The sequence below is a fragment of the Ascaphus truei genome, chromosome 4 (genome assembly GCF_040206685.1).
Source record: "Ascaphus truei isolate aAscTru1 chromosome 4, aAscTru1.hap1, whole genome shotgun sequence".
Taxonomy (NCBI): domain Eukaryota; kingdom Metazoa; phylum Chordata; class Amphibia; order Anura; family Ascaphidae; genus Ascaphus; species Ascaphus truei.
In genome coordinates this window covers 228,899,509-228,912,161 of record NC_134486.1, presented here as the reverse complement: position 1 = coordinate 228,912,161, position 12,653 = coordinate 228,899,509, and positions in this window count along the sequence as shown.

Here is a 12,653-nt window from a genome sequence, read left to right as displayed (position 1 = left end):
AATTGGCACCTAGTGCACTACCGAAAGTGCATTCAAATGGGAATAGGTGGCTTACACAAACGAAAGGTTTCTATGGCTGCACAACATGCTTGGCATGTAAATGTAGGTGTGAGGATAAATTTAGTTTTTCATCAAAATTCACAAAAGAAAGGTTTCAGTTTAAACAAATGTTAACCTGCAAATCAGACCATGTTGTGTACCTCATATGTTGCCCATGTGGGTTACAGTACGTAGGGCAAACTTCAAGACCAGTAAAAACACGTGTGCTTGAACATGTGGGCAACATAAGAAGAGGTTTAACTACTCATAATCTGTCTAACCATTTTATCCTTAAACACAACAGTGACACATCAGGTCTTAGATTCACTGTATTAGAGCAAGTGTTACCACACTGGAGAGGGGGAAACAGAATAACTGACCTGAAAAAAAGAGAAAGTTTTTGGATCTTTACTCTGAAATCACTGGTACCTTTAGGTCTAAATGTTGATTTCGAGTTAAATGCTTTCCTTTAAATTTATGATCCCATTAAAAGCAAAAAGTTGGCTATATTATGTGATTGTGATATACTGATACTCTGTACTGATAATATTTTCCTTTTTTGTCTTTTGAGATACAACAATCGCCACATCCTTTAATTGAGTTTAGTGGGGAAGGTGTATTCACAGTATAGATTTTCTATAGTTTTTTATATATATTTTATTATATGTTTTATATAGTACAAATGTTTTGCAATTATTGAAGTCTTTTAAAAATTGATTATATTAAATATTGAATTTTAATCTTATTGTATAAACTTTGTGCACGATTTAAATTGTATGAAAGGGCAATTAGTGACAGTCAATTTAGATCTAATTACACTTAGACCAATGGGAGAAAAGGTCAGTGTAATAATGGAGGGTATATAAAGATAGCCTTCTATGGGTTAAAGCACTCCTGACGAAGCCGTCGACTTGCACGGCGAAATGCGTAGAGCGTAACCCTCAGCGTAAGATCCTAGAGGGAGACAAGCTACAGTCTACAGCAGCAGCTCCGGTGACGCCAGCTACCAAAGTGCAAACCGGAAGTGACGTGTCGGCGTGGACTAGCAGCAAGGACGGAGCCAGTGAAGGAGGCGGTTGCGTGAGGGAGTTTCCCGAGGTCGCGACTCGGCATCAAGATCACTCTTAAACCAACGCCTTATACCATCTGGTATCCTGTAAGCCTTGATTTTTACTATTGTCGGATAAAGTGTTTTTGGCATTTTTACATCTCGGCTCTGTGTCTCTCTACTGGGTCTTTTTTCTCCCAAATTTTTTGCTCCTGGTTTATGACTGATATTTTATATTTGTTATCATCCATGATCTAGCATATTCCTTATGGAGTTCTACCTGCTCAATGTTTAATTGTAACGTTATGCACTATGGTAGTTTATTTATTTTATTCAAGATACTGACGCTCCCCTGATATTTCGTTTTTACAATACTGTAGTAGGTTACATTACAATATGTACTGTACTACCTAACCACTAATACACAACACACCCACCCCCTGTGTCCCCACATAAAAACATTTTTATTTTTTTAAATGCCACCAAAAAAATTGACTGGCATGGTGGCACTCCCATGCCCTGTGGGCATGAGCTTCCACTTTCCAGGCCACATATATCCTGCCAAACTTCCAAACAAGCCACTATTCTAAAACACATACAATTTTCATCTTAAAAAAGCCACAAAAAACTATTGAATGGCATGGTGTCACTCCCATGGCCTATGGGCATGAGCTGCCACTGTACCATGCAATGGTTCACCTGCAAATAAAATAAAAACATGCATACAATAAAAACAACACTGCAATTCCTGAAATATCAAAAAGCCCCCCAAAAAATGAATTGCATGGTTGCACTCTCATGCCATGTGGGCACTAATCCATGCAATGGTGCACCTGCCAAAAAAAAAACATGCATAAAATAAAACTACAACAACCAATCAGATTGGCGGTATAGTTCCCACAATCTCATTGGCTCAAGTACCATGTGACGGCAGCCATGTTGCTTTTGATGACATCATGTTAAAGGGAAAGGAAGCACAGACATTCTAATTGGCTGGCTTAATTTTCTTTACATGACGTCACCCGAAGCCAGAGCCATGTGAACCATTTGCCAAAAATGTGACGTCAGGCCTATAAAAGCCTATGCAGCCTCATTTTACGGGAAGAAGCTGAGGAGGAAGGACCTCCTCTTCCAATAGGACTACAAGGGCATGCCAGCGGAAGCTGGAAGAAGATACAGATGAAGAAGAATACCCCAGAAGACCCCCGAAGACCCCAAAATTGGATTACAAATTACAGATGAAGAAAAAGAAAGAAGGTTTTTAATTTTATTTAATTGTGATTTCTTCTTTTTCTTAAATGTTCATTCATTGCCACTGAATTTATGTATGTCTCTTTATGGATATACATACATACAGGAGACAAGCAATGGTTGTTTTTGCAAATGCTTGCTTTTATGTATTTTACATGTATTTTGCTTCTTTGTTTAGAAATGTTTGACCAATTTAATTTTTAGTTTTATTTAGTAAAATGTCATTGTTAGCGGTGTTTTAAATAGTTTCTTTCAGGGGTGGAGTTGCTTGCTTTTTAATTGTGGCTTCTTCTAGGTTGTTACATTTTTTCTCATGGTGTTTACTTTGATCTTTCATTTATTAATGAATGCTTTTGTTTTGGTATTTTAATTGTTAATTGTGGTATTTATTTTGGATTGGATTAATTGATTGGTGGTAATTTAGTTCTGTTTACTTCTTTATTTGTTTTTAGTTTATCATTGTTTTGATTACATTGTATCTTATTTACGATTGTTTTTTTAGGTTGACCATTGACTGGCATAGTGTTAAATGATGCCCATATTATATGGGCATGATGTGCCCACTGTGCCGTTCAATTGTTTTATTGGCATTTGTTATTGTATCTATTTAATTGGCTATGTGGTGTGTTATATTTAGCTATGTAATGTTTTTGATTTGGGCCTATTTTTTTATTTCTTCCTCATTTCTTGCTATAGTGGTAAATCATGCCCATATTATATGAGCATGATGTACCCACTGTACAATGAATGGGTTAAATGTGGGGGTAGTTGCTTGGGGAGGGTGGTTAGGCCTCCTGGGTGGGTAGTGGCAGAGGGTGGGTTAACCCCTTAATTACTATAGCGGTAACTAACTGCTAAGGTCATTAAGGGGTTAGGGGACATTAGATTGATTTTTTTTATGTACTGTATTGTTTGTTGCAATGGAGGACATGGACGGTGATCAAGATGACAACGGCCTTCATCGTGGCAGCCTGGCAGGGGTGAATGCAAGATTTATTTACTTTAATTCTGCTGCTTATTGTTGTCTTTAAAATGAACAAATGCACTATTATCCATATCTGGATAATATTCATTTGAGCCATTATTGTACTGTATGTGTTATGGGGTGGGGGGGGATGTATTTATTTAAAAGTATTGTTTATTTTGGGGGGGGGGGCACACGATTGGTTCCACAGGCCAGAGGGAAAACCCAGACACCCGCGGGGATTACCCAAGGGCCCCAAACTCCTGCAGGGATCACCTGAGGGCCCAAAACACACGCGGAGATCACCCGAGGGCCCATGGACTCCCACGGGGAACACCCAAGGGCCCACGGACTACCGCGGGGATCACCTGGGGACACCCACCGGCCTGTTGTATTAATAGTGTGCTGACAAAAAGGTATACAATGCTTTTTTGACTATCTCCAGCTCTTTGGCGCCAGTCTTCAGCTGGCACAAATCGGCCTTTAGATCAGCCTTTAGATCGGACGTATTTGTTTCACATGGCTGAAAAACATGTCTTTTAAGGCTGATAAAGCACTGTTATCACTGCTTTGTGAATTGCGCAGCCGGCAGTATCGGTCTTAAAAGCCATTTAGTGTCTTAAAAGCAGATATCACTGCTTAATGCATATCCCCCAGAAAGTGAGTGTGTACTCTATCTTTACCGCCACACACAGATGGTCTCACGCAGTGATCCCTTTGTTTTAAATTTCACAAAGATTAATACGAGTAGATTGCCAGATACCTTTAATGATTGTTGAATGCATGCTAAATACACTTTATACAGTATGTGAACTACGTCAATAGGACGTTTCATATTAGTAAATCCAAGATGGCGATGCGTTCCAGCATTTGCATGCGTGTCACAGCGGCGCGGTTTCGCGGGCAATGTTGCCCCTGCACGGGTGAGTTCATTTTAATTTTGATTTGTTTGGGTATATAAGGTGGTGGATTAGCATTCACTTATTGCACGTCCCTGAGGAAGGTCACGTTGAGTGGACCGAAACGTTGGAGGTGGTGCCATGTTACTTTGAATACAACTTCATTGGAACTACTGGACTGTGTGCTGTCTCGTTTTTTCCGGACTCCAATCTGGTAAAATCTACTTTTTACATGTGCATATGGGGCTAGCATCAGCATCTTACTTATGTTTACAGTGTGCCAACTGAGATGATTTTTTCATATATATATATATATATATATTTTTTTTTGGAGACAGCTTAAAGGAATGTTTTGCAAATGGTAGTTTGTATTGAAGAAAATACAGGCACCTCAGCCAACATTTCGGTCTGCGGAGAGCTTCCTTCCTCAGGGCTGTGCAATTGTCTAATGACCATGACTGATACCTGTACCCCCACCAAGTGCATCATAACATCCAATTACCCAATAGAAACGTAAAATCAACCAGCTGTTGTCAAAGAAAGCCATACCTGTAATGCTGCAGGTAAATGTCATGTGTAGCTTCCTCCCTCCCTGGATTGGCCAGATGCCAAAAAGTGTGTACTACGGTGGCCGCCCGGTTCAGGCACTCGAATCCCTGCTGTCAGCACGCATGCGCAAGCCAGCACGGCATCACTCACAATGCTAACCTGTCGCATGTGTGCCACAACAGACGCCAGCGATGCAAACACAATGTTGCACATGCGCACACCAAAGCGTCCACCGCAGCCATGGCAAAACACAACCTCACAGTGGCAGAATTGAGTGTACTGCAAAAAGGCCTTTATTTTGTCCCGACATTCAATCAGAATCATTTCGATTGGGAGGTGGACATGTTTAAATGTTATCGTCATCTTAAACTTAAGGATTTCTTTTACAAGACCGAGCCAAATCCACCTGTCATTGGTTCAACTATCCGTCCATTCAGGGTGAAGAGCATGTTTGACCCACAGACCCCCAATTTCAATATCTCAATGTTCATGAACCTTCTCGAAAATGAGACACGCAGCAGGATCAAGCGCTATCAAACCAGTTTCCATAACCTCACGAGGGAGGAACGTGGCACTTTGAAAACATTAAAAGACAACAAAGACATCATCATCCGTGTTGCGGACAAGAGTGGAGGTATCGTGGTCATGCAATATGCTAATTACAGACAGGAGATAGAACAACAATTGGCCAATACTAGCCAATACAGGAGATTACAAGGAGATCCAACTGCCTTCTACAAAAAGGAGATTGACACTGTCAAACAACCTGGCTTAAACAACAACTGGATCACAGAAGATACTGCGAAATTCCTGACGCAAATCCATCCTCGAATACCAGTTATGTATGCCTTACCAAAGATACATAAGTCCATCACGACGCCACCAGGATGACCTATAATATCAGACAGAGGGTCGCTCTGCCATCCATTGTCGCAATACGTGGACTTTTTCCTTCAGCTTTTAGTTGCTCAGATAGACACGTACATCAAGGATACCACTGACTTTATTGTGAAGATGGGCAATTTACCATTTGATCCCTCTGACTGTATATTGGTGACTCTGGACATGTCCAGTTTATATACAAATATTCCACACATAAAGGGCCTGGAGTCGATTCGCAGCAAGGTGATGGATTCTGATGGTTACACTGGGCCTCCTTTGGAGTTTTTATTATTGCTCGTGGAAGTAATCTTGCACAAAAATGTATTTACGTTTGAACGTAACTACTTTCTGCAACTCATGGGTACCGCTATGGGCTCCAATACGGCCCCTTCATATGCAAACTTGTATATGGATGTATATGAGCAGACACATGTGTTACATGATGCGCCACATGCACAATGCATCAAGAAATATGTCCGTTACATTGACGACATGTTCATCATCTGGGGGGGGGGCACGGAAACACAACTATTGGAGTATGTCAACCATCTCAATACCATACCTTCAACAATCAGTTTCACCATGAGTTTCAGCACTAAAGAAATTACGTTTCTGGACACAGTCATTTACAAGAATGAAGGGACACTCGCCACACGGGTTTATATAAAACCCACTGACAAGATCACGCTATTACATGCATCTAGCATTCATTCTATACCCCTCAAGAGCGGTTTTCCTTACTCGCAACTGTTACGAGTAAAAAGAATTACGAGCAACCCGGAATTGGCGGATGAAGCCTTACCACAGATGGCCAAAAAATTCTAAGAGAGGGGTTACTGCTCTGCAGACATACTGTAGAGGAGGCATTATCTAAAGTTAGGCAGGTGGACAGATGTACTCTTTTGACACCTACAGCTACGGCCACCTTTATCCTAATGCGACCGGATCCGCGGCGCTCTGATAACCGCGGCCAGATGCTGTATATTTTCTTTTTTCCGTAGCACTTTCTGGTATGTTAGCGCTCGGATTTTTAGCGCTGTCTGCTATACTACAATACCGTCTAAAAACACAGGTGGGCGTTCGTGAGCTGTTGTCTTAAAAGTCTAATAAGTCTAATGCATGTCTAATGCATTATGTCCGTGTGTTTGCGCGCAGTATTTGTAAAATGGAGGATTTACAGTATAAAGTATTACAAAAATATAGCGGTGCATCTTCTTCGAATATAAAATTATCACATTTCTATACAGTACTGTATGTACTGTATTACAGTATTTTGTAATCAGTACTTTTACTTGTTTTCATACTCTTGTTATATTATGCGTGTACCGTACAGTACTGTATGTCTCATTTGAACATTGTTGAAACGCATAGGCGTGTTACAGTATCACATTTAAGCGCATACAGCGCTCTCCCTCTCGCCTCTGCACACACACGGCTAAAGTACTATTTCAACTTCTTATCTACAGTTCAGTTCACCTCTCCCAGCCAGATGGCTTTCTGGCTTCAATCATCCTGAACCTGTCATCACATTCCTGCGTATATAACGTGAATAGCCTGGTGTAATCCTCTTTGGGAAGGGACTTAATTGATGATTAATGCGCATGCGTGTATAACTTCACAATCATGTGGAAGTTCAAGTCTGAAAAAAAAAAATTTCTTTTTTTTTGTTTATGTTTTGTTTCCAGACATGTGTGCCTGCATAAATTTTTTTGTTATTCTGATATTCTATCGGTACTGTAGCATTTTAATGTGACACTGGTCATTCACATGCATTATGTGATTTTTATTGATTTGGGGGTGTGGGGATCAAAACATTATAATGACCTGTTGAAAATATGTCTTTGAACTACAGTACAGTTAATCCTTCATGCAGATTTACCCCCTCCCCCCGCAGACACACACAAGGCTCAAGGATTTCAACTTCTTATCGACACCTCTCGAAAACCATTCATTTTCAAAAGCTTGGTTTTGTGCTTTTAATCGTCCCGAGCCGAGCGTCACATCTCTGCGCCTGCGTGTAATCCTCCTTGGGAAGGGACATAGTTGATGATTAATGCGCATGCGTGTATAAATTCACATTCATTTTCAAATGCTTGGCTAATCCCTTATGCTAATCCATTATGAAGACCCCCCTCCAACCCTTTGAGGCTTTGTTTACGGTAATGCATGCGCACTTGTGATAAACAATTCTCGAATTGAATATGTTAATCTGATTATGTAACCAATCAATAAAAATGTAACCAATGAATAAAAATGTAACCCTTCTTGAAGAATTCCCCCCCCCCCCAACACACACATTCACAGTGAATTTAAAGTTCAAAGAAAAAAAATGTGAATGTAATGAAATATTTATTTTATTTTATCAGGAATAAAAAATACAAATAATCATTGTCAGTGTTTATCTTCTTTGTACAGGTACAGTAGTGTACAGTAGTATACAGTAGTGTACTGTAGTTCTTCTATCAGTTGAAATTTGAGGGCCGGTGCATAATCATGGAAGAATGAAAAATACAAATAAACATGAATAATGCCCATTTATAATAATAAAAACAGTAATACAAATTGTTAGTCTTTATCTTGTTTGTCATGGCCACATTGCATTCTGTAGTTCATTGAGATGGGGGGGGGAGTTGTGTAAATCATGACGGTACTGTATATACACTATACACACAGTTCACACAATTTAAACATGATGCCCCTCTCCCCCCACCCGTCCTTTTGTAGTACAGCCAGCTGTCTATGAAAAGGAAAGAAAAAATTAGTGCAGTTAAGTGCATATAATTGCATTGTGTACAATAAAACTACTCCATATTGGACTACTGTATGCAGTTACTACTGTCAAACTACTGTATACTGGAACTACTATACTGTAAAATATTTGTAACAAGATTGGTAGTGCTGCTCTCTCTAAAAATTAAAAACTAGTGCAGTTAAGTGCATATAATTGCATTATGTACAGTACAGTATAACTACTCCATATTGGACTATGCAGTTACTACTGTCAAACTACTGTATACTGGAACTTCTGTACTGTAAAATACTTTGTAATAAGATTGGTAGTGCAGCTCTCTCTAAAAATTAAATTAGTGCAGTAAAGTGCATGCTGTATACTGTAAAACAATCTGTGCCATACTTACCTTTATCATGCTATACTTGGTGTGTCTGTACTTACCATACTACAGTACAGTACTATACTACCTTCCTGATGCTTGTCCATTATGCTCTATCACAATGGGCAACACAGTCGCAATATGGTCGATTTATTTATTACATCGTTCCACGGTGAGCACATCGTTCCAAAAACTCATTATGCCATTCGTCAACTCATCCTTTTTTGAGGGTTTCACCACTTTTCGGATATGGTCCTTCAGCTGATGCCAGACCATTTCGATAGGATTGAAATCTGGCGATCTGTCATTGGAGGGGGAAAAAAAGGAGAATTAGTTAAAGAGATACACAGTAAACAATGTGAAAAAACGAGACACGGTTACCGTACTAACTCCGCTGGTGTCTTCACCTAGTTGATACCGCAGATAAGAATATGCGTAGTTGACGCGGTGTGCTTCGGATCATTGTCCTGGTAGAAACGGTGACCATCTGGGAATTCACGAGTGATGTATTCCACAATCTCAGGCACTATTTGCTCTTGGAAAAAAGCTTTATTCATGATTCCTGTAACAAGAAAAGAAAAGTGCTCAAATAATGCACACTACAGTAGTACAGTATAGTGCTTAAGGCTACAGCATGTGACTTTGTGCATTATTATACTGTACCATCAAAGATGACGATGCATCCGGGTCCATGCCTAGAGATGGCACCCCACACATGCATCTTCACTGGGTGTTTTGGACGCGGCTTCATAGATATGCGACCTTTTTTGTGGAATTCAAAGGTGGCAAATCTCTCCAGAGATACAATAGACTCGTCAGTAAATATGCAATCCTGAAAAGTTTCGCCACTGTCGATCCATGCCTGTGCCTGGACCACTCTCTTTATCTTGTCGACATCCCTTATCATAGGGCACGCTCTGTAATGACAAGGAATAATTTTATAGATACAGTACAGTTTATTAAACCACACTTTTCACCTCCTGTACTGTCCAGTACTAACCTCACACGTCCATATTTCCATCCAATTCTGCGTCTCATCTTCTTAATGCTGGTCTCTGATACGGTTAGATTGTGATTTTTCTGCAGAGTGTCTTTGACCCTTAAGGCACTCTTCTCATCATTCTCTTCACTTATTCTGTCAACCAGAACAGTTGTCTCCCTACAGTTTAAAGGAAAAACAACAATAAGTTAAAGTGGGCCACAAGTACAGGTACTACTTTAATAGAATAGTTATACTGTATAAATCTACAGCGATTACAATAATAATAGATAGATACGGTATAGAATAGAGTTATATAAATATACAGCGATAACAATAATAATAGATAGATACTGTATAGAATAGAGTTATATAAATATATAGCGATAACAATAATAATAGATAGATACTGTATAGAATAGAGTTATATAAATATACAGCGATAACAATATTGTACTGTATACAGGTATATATACAGTATAACAGATATATACAGTATAAAACATATATATAACAGATATAATATTAACGGTACTTTATGTGTGTGTGTGTGTGTGTGTGTGTGTGTGTCATAATGTGAGTAAACTGTGTACTGAAATGGGGGGTTGTGAGTGCGTGAGTCATAATGAGTAATAATGAAGTGAGTGACAATTACTTTACAGTATACTGTAGTACAGTACTTACGCGGTAATTACCGTTGGTGTCCTCTTTAATTTTTTTGGCATTAGCTCACGGTTGCTGCTGGCACAACGAGGCCAGAAATACTTAGCCAGCGTTGAATATCCGCAATTCGTTGTCCTCTCGTGTACATCTTCATTATTCTCATGCTGAGATCCTTAGAAATCTTTTTAACAGGCATCGCTGTGTGTTGAAATACAAGCACAAGAATGTATATTCGATGTTTAGTCGATGTGTATTCAATGTGCAGTGAATCCACAAAATGGATGGTGTATTTATACTTTAATGACTCACATTTGAGTATGCGCACTTTTAACACCTGCACCTCGTCGCCATGCATAAAAAGTGACACACATTGCATAGCCTCCCACTCGATAATCTGTATCTGAACTTGCCCTTGTCCAGATACTGCATTGTGCCATCTGCTTCCATGAATCAACCCCGATTCTACGGACGCAGGAACCCACTTGCCTCTGCCGTGCCTGTCATGCAGAAAAAGCGAAAGGCGGCAGCCATTTCCAAGCCAAGGACAAAGCGAAAGGCTAATAAAGAAAACCTTCTGACGACTCCAAATGCTACAGGTAAGGCTTTAAAGAAGCTTTATTATGTCAAAAAGAAATTTGGTGATGTACACTCAAAGCAAAACAAATGGTCACCTTCTGCATCAGCCCTCGCTGCCGCTGCCGCTTCTCTCCCGGAAACCCAGAGGACACCTTCTCCATCACTCCTCGCCGCCGCTGCCGCTTCTCTCCCGAAAACCCAGAGGACACCTTCTCCATCACTCCTCGCCGCCGCTGCCGCTTCTATCCCGGAAACCAAGAGGACACCTTCTCCATCACTCCTCGACGACTCTGTCGCTTCTCTCCCGGAAATCCACAGGGCACCTTCTCCATCACTCCTTGACGACGCTGCCACTTATCTCCAGAGAACCCCCATCTCATCCTCTTATGCACCCATCCACCCAGATGTTCACAGCACCCCATGCACAAGATCCAGCTCATTAGACCGCATGCTGAATGGGTTAAGTGTCGATATCCCTGGGAACTCTATGCTGGTAAAGATAGATCTTCTTTTAGAGACCATGCTAAATATGGATCGACGGATGGAGAAGATGGATCAACGGATGGAGAAGATAGAGACTGACATAGCGGGGATACATAATTTGCTCGGAGTTCATGCCCCTGTATCCCGGACGCCGGAGGGTGGCATTGATGGGATGAATGGGACCTTCAACCTTCCATCACCAAGCGCACACTCTCCATCAGAAGAATATGTGTTCATGTATGCCGTTGACGAGGATGACATGACAACCCCGTCAAGAACACGCCAGGAGGTAACACTAACAAGGAGACCAAGACAGGAGGAAAGCATCCTCCCAGACAACCTACCCTCGCCCGCCGCCACAAGCACACCCGCTCCCAGAAGAACACCCACTCCCAGAATCCAACCCACATACGCTTGCATTGAGACGGTGACCGACATCCTGCGCGAGCTGCCCCAGCCACTCAGAGAGAAGTATAGGTTTGCAAGTGCTCGTATACCCCAGAGGCATGCCTTGTTAATTTTCAAGCACCACGTGCCATACCCGGTGTACTTAGGGTGGGCCCACAATGTAAACTACGAAGGGAATCATGACAAAAAGTCTCTTCCTGAAAATTTAAGAAAGACTATTGTGGAGGAATTGCGGCGCTATTTTTCAATTACCGATCCTTTAATGAAAATCGTGCGAGCCTCCATGAATGGAATTTTGCGGCATAAAAGGCATCGGCCCTGGAAGGACAATCTGCTGGGGATCGAATTCGCTTCGTGATTGGTCGTCTGTTAAAATGTTGATTCATTTCTGACTTGTTCATTGTTTTAAATTGTATTCTCATATATTTTTTTAAATATACCTATATGTTTTTAATTACAGTACACCATTAATGTTTTTTTACTTACAGTACTCCACCAATAAAAATAATGTTGATTGTTGTAGATTGTATTCATACTGTCAATGTTTTTACTGTATTGGACACCATTAATGTTTTTTTACTTACTGCACCCACCAATAAAATAAATTGCTGCTTTTTTAAATATACCTGTATGTTTTTAACTACAGTTACACCATTAATGTTTTTTTACTTACTGCGCATTACAGTACATCAAAACAGTATTAAAACGCATTATCGGTATTTGTATTATTATTACAGTAGAACACACATACTGTACTGTAATACATGTACAGAATAAATATATTTTTTATTTTTGGGGTTTA